General features: G+C 45.8%; 1 non-coding gene across 1 annotated transcript; it reads left to right on the forward strand.

Moving 5' to 3' along the window:
* Positions 1-269: 269 nt before the first annotated feature.
* On the forward strand, positions 270-354 carry Trnap-ugg. Its single transcript has one exon. It is a non-coding gene; the product is annotated as a tRNA-Pro (tRNA).
* Positions 355-8948: the final 8594 nt, after the last annotated feature.

Below are 8948 nucleotides of genomic sequence, written 5' to 3' on the forward strand. Positions count from 1 at the left end.
TCGGAACACTGTCTGAATACTCGTTCTGGGGTGGAATACCTCTCTGTCGGTACGGCGGCCGTCTCCTTCTGAGGCCTGAATTACACTGTCTGTAGTATAGAGAGCAATTTTTTCTACCGTGTACAAACTCTAGAGATTGATCGATGAGAGGATACGGAACAAAAAAATGTCTAGTGAACTTATGTCTGGAAATGCATGGTTTCCATGCTAGGGACCATTTATTCAATGATACCTTGTTACAGAGACTGCAGTCTAATACGCGCTGCGCCGGCCGAAGTGGCCGAGCGGTTAAAGGCGCTGCAGTCTGGAACCGCAAGACCGTTACGGTCGCAGGTTCGAATCCTGCCTCGGCCATGGATGTGTGTGATGTCCTTAGGTTAGTTAGGTTTAAGTAGTTCTAAGTTCTAGGGGACTAATGACCTCAGCAGTTGAGTCCCATAGTGCTCAGAGCCATTTGAACCATTTTTAATACGCGCTGCACCGTGCAGCCACAGTTAAATGATTTTCATGTGCCTCAAGCATGCGTGTACGTGCCGTACACGATACTTTTCAGATGGCCCGATAACCAGAAATCGCACTGGTTGAGATCGGATGAACGAGCATCCATGCAACTGGACCCCCTCGTCCGACCCATCGACAAGGGAAGGAAGACACGACTGAGATGCGTCCGGACGTTAACGGGGAAGTGGGCTGGAGCACCATCTTATAGCAGTCGCGTATCTCTTCGAATGGCATTTCTTCCAGCAGGGAAGGCAAAGTCACCCGCAAGAAACGTCAATAGTTGCGGCCTGTTAGACGACGTGGAAGGAAGACCGGTCCCAAAATGCGCTCGCCGATTATCCCGGGCCACACATTCCGGCTGCACTGATGATGATGATTCGCTGTCACCATACCAAGGAGGTTCCGCATACTATCCCACAGATGTCTACTATGTAAGTTAAAAATATAACTCCGCTTAAAGGTGACCTCGTCTCTGAATAAGATGGATGACAGAAATCCCGGAATTGTGGTTGTCTGACGAAGAAAAATGGTTCAAACGGCTCTGAGCACTATGGGACTTAAATTCTGATGTCATCAGTCCCCTAGAACTTACAAGGGGAGGCCGCCAATTGTGAAATTCAGATTCAGTTCCTACTGCGCATGATAAAAGCTCATGGCCAGAGGTGTAATGTGGCAAAGCACCAAGATGCACTTCTCAGCCGTTGTCGAGAAAATCGACAGTTCAAATAAACCGATGCGGTGAAATACTCTCAACGATTAATAATTATCGACAGCGTCGTGGTGCAGCGGTAAGCGCTCGGGTTCGTAATCCGAAGGTCGCCGGATCGAATCTCGCGCCATGCAATTTTTTTTTTAGTATTTGTTTTTTGTTATTCAAATGTGTCTATACACACACACACACACACACACACACACATATATATATATATATATATATATATATATATATATATATATATATATATATATAAAATTCCCGGCAATCAGTTGCAACAATTATGCATATAATAAGTTGTTGAAGGTCGTTTGTCGTGGAAAAACTGGCGACTTCGAACATCATTATGTTTTCCGCAAACAAAGTTGTATTTCACAAATGTTATTGTCTTCATAATGTTAACCACGTATAGTTAACGGAAGACGTAGAAACGATATTCCGAAACGAATACGTATAGCGTAAGTCAAACGTTCGAATTAGAATAGAAACCCCACGAACACAAATTTGCTGTGGCAGGTATGAAATATAAGCTCCGTCACTCGCTCGTTACACTTGAAGGACAGATGTTGAATGGGCCGAAACGAGCCGCCGCATAAAAGCGTAGTTGCCTGCTAACTTCGAAAGAAGGTAGATGCGGTCCCTAGCGCAACTTATAACATCGTCGAAAATCAGTGCGGACGTGAGAGCATTGGTACACCCTGTTAAACAAACGGAAAAATGGAGGCGGTACAATTGGAGAGCGATCCGCCTTCACCAAAATGCATAAGCAATTCATTAATAGTTTATATATATATATATATATATATATATATATATATATATATATATTTGAATGACAAAAAACTAATAATAAAAAAAATGTTGCATGGCGCGAGATTCGATCCGGCGCCCCTCCGATTACAAACCCTAGCGCTTACCGCTGCGCCACGACGCTGTATAAAATTATTAACCGTAGAGGGCATTTCACCGCAACGGTTTATTTTAACTGTCGATTTTCTCGACAACGGCTGAGAAGTGCATCTTTGTGCTTTGCCACATTACACCTCTCGCCATGAGCTTTTATTATGCGCAGTATGAATCGAATCTGAATTTCACAATTGGCGGCCTCCCCTTGTTAGAACTACTTAAACCTAACTAACTTAAGGACATCACACACATCCATGCCCGAGGCAGGATTCGAACCTGCGACCGTAGCGGTGGCGCGGTTCCAGACTGTAGCGCCTAGAACCGCTCGGCCAACCCGGCCGGCTCTGGCGAAGAAACCAGCGACAAAACTACCCTCGATATGGAAAAATCTGTCGATAGTAAGCCCTGCACTTGCTGTAAGCGATAAAGGTAGTAACAATTCTCATGGAGAATGTTCCACACGGTTGTCTAGCTCACCTTACACTGGCGGGCCGGCTGCCTGGTACTGACGCGTCGGTCGCCTTCCACAGTGTTAATCACATCCTGATATAACCTTGCTGCGCGCCGCCCGTTGCCATTTGCCTTTCCGTAAGTAAGCACGATGTAGTCAAGCTCTCGATCTGAATGTGGAACCATTGCGTACAACGCTGCATCATGTCCACTACGAGGTATGTCAGCAAGAGAAGTGGATCTGTCACAACATTACCAATTACTATGGCAGAAGAGGGCGCTAGGGCATGACGTATGAGGTACAGTGCCACCCTATAGGAGGGAACCATGCATACTGTAGCTGTGGCTGCATGGTACAGCGCCTATTAGAACGCAGTCTCTGTAACGAAGTATGAGTGAATACATCGTCTCTAGCATGGAAACCATGCATTTCCAGACATAAGTTCACTAGACGTTTTTTGTTCCTTGTACTCTCATCGATCAATCGCTAGAGTTAATGCACGTTGGAAAAAATCACTCTGTATAAAAAAATATTTCTTCGTGCGAGCGTTGGAGATGAGTGCTCCATATAATACGTCGAATAACAGTGATATATGTATGTATTAGGAAATATATCAACTTTTTGTTCATGTTGGAAGACAGTTTTTTGAAATCGATAAACTTTAGGCTGATGATGATTAGATGTACAGAATGTGCTCTATGGTAGTAACATGAATCTTTGGGCCGGCCGAAGTGGCCGCGCGGTTCTGGCGCTGCAGTCTGGAACCGCGAGACCGTTACGGTCGCAGGTTCGAATCCTGCCTCGGGCATGGATGTGTGTGATGTCCTTAGGTTAGTTAGGTTTAACTAGTTCTAAGTTCTAGGGGACTAATGACCTCGGCAGTTGAGTCCCATAGTGCTCAGAGCCATTTGAACCATTTTGAGCCATGAATCTTTGGTTCTGAGGATGACAGACTTCTAGAAACTTTCACTCGATGAACTGATTTGTATCTGCCATGACAGATAAGAAGGGCAGAACCAGATCGGTCACTTACGTGTGTCTCTTGACCTCTTTCCGTTGTAGATACCTAAACGCTCTACAAGTCTGTCACGAAAATCTGTCAAAATCTACGCCTGCATCTTATCTTTAAATGATTCCACAGCTCATTATGGACTAGTTTGTGTGTGTATTTGTTCTTGTGTGTGTGTGTGTGTGTGTGTGTGTGTGTGTGTGTGTGTGTGTGCGGAAGAAAGACGAAAGACATCATTTTTTAATATTATCTACGAGCTGAAAGGTGTCTGTTTTTAGACACCTTTCACGTCGCGTTTTCATGCGCGAGTCTGAAAGATCGATAGTCGCTTGTCCCTCTGCTGGGTGGAAAGTGCGAGTTTTTTCTCCACGAGTTGCATGAGCTTTGACGGGACCGAGCCAGCAGAGGATCTTGGCGGAGGAATCGGTTCGCAAAGCCGTGTCGCCGACAGACAAAGGGCAGCTTCCTCCCTGGACGCTCTCGCCTTCCGCTTGTTGCTGTGGCGTGGGCATGCTGATTCCAGCTGTGGTGTAGACACTTATCTTGTGAAATTAAGGCAACTACGTACTGGATTACGTCACCATGGTAGCTGACTTGCATGCATGTGCTGCATTTGTGTGATTGGGTGTGATGTGCTTTTCAGGTTACGCAGCAATAGATTCTTTCCGCAATACATTCTTTTATGTAATAGAAGTTTATTATGCAAATGTAGAGTCTTTGTTCGTCCACTCAACTTTTCAGAGCACGTGGTACCAATATGCACTTTCATTTCAGTTATCCAAGGTTTTTAAGTTGCTTGGCTTATTGTTCGTTCACTCATCAAATAAAATTTCGGCCGATATTGCTAATATGCGGTGATATTCTTTCGTCTGTTCTATATGGACGGTAATGTAAATATACATGGTCCTTTGGAATGGATTTGCATATGACATATGATATTTCGTATTCAGCTATTGAACATAAATTGGAATTGAAACTTCCTGGCAGATTTAAACTGTGTGCCCGACCGAGACTCGAACTCGGGACCTTTGCCTTTCGCGGGCAAGTGCTCTACCATCTGAGCTACCGAAGCACGACTCACGTCGGGCACTCACAGCTTTACTTCTGCCCGCGAAAGGCAAAGGTCCCGAGTTCGAGTCTCGGTCGGGCACACAGTTTTAATCTGCCAGGAAGTTTCATATCAGCGCACACTCCGCTGCAGAGTGAAAATCTCATTCTGATAAATTGGAATTCTTACGAATTTACTTTCATTCCGCCTGGCATGTGTTCAAGCTAATCTTCCACGTGTTCTATACCTGAAGATGTGCTCACGTAACAACTATGTACTTGAAAGTACTTCAGTAACTTTAAATGCATTTAAATCCGTGAGATAATAACCGGCCTTAAGAAGAGATGAGTGTTTTATCACGCAAAGTTTCAGCTATGCAGGTAGGTTTGTGACGTTGTTGAACTCGAAGACATGAGCCTGCGAAAACGGAGACATAGAGATGATTTCTGCCGCGACAATAGCTCTGGACGTTTTCAGTTCACTACGTCTTGTAAGATACAGACAGCCAAAAAAAAAAAAATGTTCAACATACAGGATACAACAGTAACGATCATTCGAAGCAAAACAGCCTAGTAAACACGATTGTAAAATATGTACCATAAGAGCTATGGAAGAGCTATGGGCACTTTTTCACCTTCCGTACAGTAAAACAAGTGTCTTATACTGGAAGCTCTTTGCTCTGCATGCTTTGGGAAGAAGTAGTATAGACAAAACCAAGAAAAAATTGTCTGGTAGGTAAAGGCTCTAAACTGAATACCTGAGAGCCATGAGCACCTGTTCATTAGAAGAGATGTATTTGAAAGTAGCGAAGATCAACAAGTGCTTATAGCTCTTAAAGTATGTATTTTAGAGTCCATGTTTATTACGCTGCTTTGCTTCGAATGATCATTATTGTTGTAGTCCTGTATGTTGACCATTCGTACTGGAACACCATGTACAGCATGCAATGTACATCCACGTATAATGAGTATTTATATGATGTGTGTGATAAGAATTATAGTCTCTCCTCTTATTTTTCCGTTGTATTCGCTAAAAGTTCTTCAAACTACGAAACGTAAAGTAAACTTAGTCAGATTGCGTTTATCCACACGTGGGTCACATTGTACATAAAGAGGTAAACCGCAATCACAATCTTTTGTGAACTCGCAAGTTAAAGTAAGCAATAGTGGCAGGTTTTCAGAGTGATTGCGTGCTGATAAGAAATGCTACAAGCCGATATCTGTCACTAAACGACACTGTTTCAGTAATAACAATTTACTCGCCTTTTTGTCATGTTTTAATGTGAGGGAACCACCCGTAGAGGTGATCTGAATATATTTGACGCGTTGTGTGTAATTTCGATGTTGTTAGGAGCTTCCGTCACAGGACAGCAAATGTGTCCGGACTGAAACGTTGCTTTAACATGTTAGTCACCCCCCCCCCCCCCCCTCCTTCGTGTTGCAGTTGATTTACTGTCACACACATGATGCTGTATGTTGTCAGATTGAGACACCGGGAAGTCTATTTATCGCGTATCACGAACACCAGCTAGCGCGCAGTTCGGCAACGATTGCGCTCCGCTCTTGGGCTGGATGAGGGTTTTACTGCCTGGCGAAGCGGGTTTGGATTTCACGCTCAGCGATTAAAAGATTCCAGCGATACACAACAATGTAAAATGGCTAATCCCATTACTTCGCTTACCGTGTTACTTACCATATTTTCGCACAATCCGTTTAGAAAGTAATTGCTTTTCAGTAATCTTTCTGCGCAGGAATACGTCTCTTTTTGTTTTTGTTTTGTTTTGCTCTTCGCACAGGAATCGAAAAAATAGTATATTCGGTATTTAATTAACGAATGCTAAAAAAAAAAGGCTCGGAGCGTTAGGATAAATTTGCAGCTTTACTGTCGCCGGGCGCCCATCAGGAACCTAAAAATGTGGTGTGGGGACAGAGGAAAGCGAGTGGAGAGCCGAATAATTTTCGACGTTTTAAGCTGTGCGGTCTGGATGAGCCGATAAAAAAAGGGGGAGCCACCACTTCAAAATGCCGTGAAAGCAAATGGGCTGGCTCGCATATTGGCTATGCGGGTAGAGGAAAAAAATAGAGGGGAGAGGGTGCGAGTGACAGGAGCGGTGTGGGGTGAAGGGGAGAGGGGGGGGCGAGTGCCTTTCATATCGCGTAACTGCCGACTGATCATTTCCAGCGCGCGGAAATCACTTTAGGAAATCGCTTCGGAGCGGAGTGGAGCGCGTATTGCGGGGGATTAAGCCTGCGAATGCAGCCCGCTGCGAGCGGCTGCGGCCGCGGCAGCGAACGCGAGGGTTGGGGGAGTGGAGGGGTAGCGGCTGCTAGGCCCGGAGCAGCGGTTTACGCGCGGCTGGCTGCGGAGGGCGCAGCGAAAACACGGCGCGGCCCTTCCGCAGGATTAAAAAGGGAGCCGGGGCTGGGCACTTGAGCGCCGCACCTCAGATTCCGGCCGAGCGCCCGCCCTGTGCAAACACGGCCGGCCGGCGCTCGTAGGTGTCGCTCGCCAAAGGGCGCAAGAGCCGAAGGGACGCTAAGGGCCCGGCCGCAAAGGCACCAGTCGGCCGGCGGAAGGGACGGGGCGGTCGCCACGCGTCGCGGTCAGCCGGAGGTAGGGAAGGGAGCGCGCGCGCCTTCAACGCCGTTCGCAAAAAAAAAAAAAAAGGGACTGTGACGTGTAGCGTATTTTGCTAAGGAAGCTTTTGTGGGGACCTCTCGCTACACCTATGGCCGGCCGGCCTTTTAAGTAATTTTACTGCAAACAGCGATCGTGGAAATGGCGACCTCTTTTACTGAGCAGCGGTCCTGTCAGGGTCGCCAAACTGTCAGATCTTTGTTGTGGAAATTCGGCAGCTGTTTTTCTACTTTTGACACCTTCCCTTTGTACTGTTAAGACGTGGCGATTAGGAATCTGTCCAGGGCTGCGCCTAATCAGAAAGTGTTTCTCTGTTCTCACACTTCTCGCTCGCTCAATAATCTATGAGGGTCACTCCAAAAACAATGCACACTATTTTTTTTTTTTTTTTGTAAATCCATCTTTTATTCTACATGCTTCAAAGTTTTACAATGTGTAGATACATCCTTTAGGAACAATATTTTCATTTCTCCACATAATTTCCATCCCTCTGCCGTATGCCATCTTGGAACCTGTATACTTGAACGGTAAAATTCTGGACCAACCTGTTGGAGCCACTGTTTGGCAGCGTGCACAAGGGAGTCATCATCTTCAAACCTAGTTCCACAAAGAGAGTCTTTCAGTTTCCCAAAGAGATGATAGTCAGATGGAGCCAGGTCATGACTGTAAGGCGGGTGTTTCAGTGTTGTCCATCCGAGTTTTGTGATCGCTTCCATGGTTTTTTGACTGACATGTGGCCGTGCATTGCCGTGCAACAGCAAAACATCCTGCTTTTGCCGATGTGGTCGAACACGACTCAGTCGAGCTTGAAGTTTCTTCAGTGTCGTCACATAGGCATCAGAATTTATGGTGGTTCCACTTGGCATGATATCCACAAGAGAGTCCTTCGGCTCAAATGGCTCTGATCACTATGGGACTTAACTTCTGAGGTCATCAGTGCCCTAGAACTTAGAACTACTTAAACCTAACTAACCTAAGGACATCACACACATCCATGCCCAAGACAGGATTCGAACCTGCGACCGTAGCGGTCGCGCGATTCCAGAGTGTAGCGCCTAGAACCTCTCGGCCACCCCGGCCGGCTCAGTCCTTCGGAATCGAAAAATACCGTAGCCATTACTTTTCCAGCAGAAGGTGTGGTTTTGAATTTTTTTTTTTCTTGGGTGAATTTGCATGATGCCACTCATTGATTGCCTCTTCGTCTCTGGTGAAAAATGATGGAGCCATGTTTCATCACCTGTCACAATTCTTCCCAGAAATTCATCTCCACCTTATCGTACTGTTCCAATAGTTCGCTGCATACCGTTTTTTTTTTCTTTTTTTTGTGAACCACTGTCAACATCCTAGGAACCCACCTGGCACAAACCGTTTTTAACGCCAACACTTTCAGTATTCTGCAAACACTTCCTTCTGCTATCCCAACGTAGCGTGACAATTCGTTCAGTGTGATGTGTCTGTTAGAAGTCACCAATTCGTTAACTCCCTGCACATTGTCTGGAGTGTATGCAGTACGAGGCCTGCCGCTGCGAGGACAATCCTCAATATTGCCGTGCCCGCTTTCATCACGTAACCTGCTTGCCCACCGACTAACTGTGCTGTGATCGACAGCAGCATCTACATACACCTTTTTCGACCTCTTGTGGATGTTTCCCACTGTCTCGTTTTCACAGCACAGGAATTG

The sequence above is a fragment of the Schistocerca piceifrons genome, chromosome 5 (genome assembly GCF_021461385.2).
Source record: "Schistocerca piceifrons isolate TAMUIC-IGC-003096 chromosome 5, iqSchPice1.1, whole genome shotgun sequence".
Classification (NCBI taxonomy): domain Eukaryota; kingdom Metazoa; phylum Arthropoda; class Insecta; order Orthoptera; family Acrididae; genus Schistocerca; species Schistocerca piceifrons.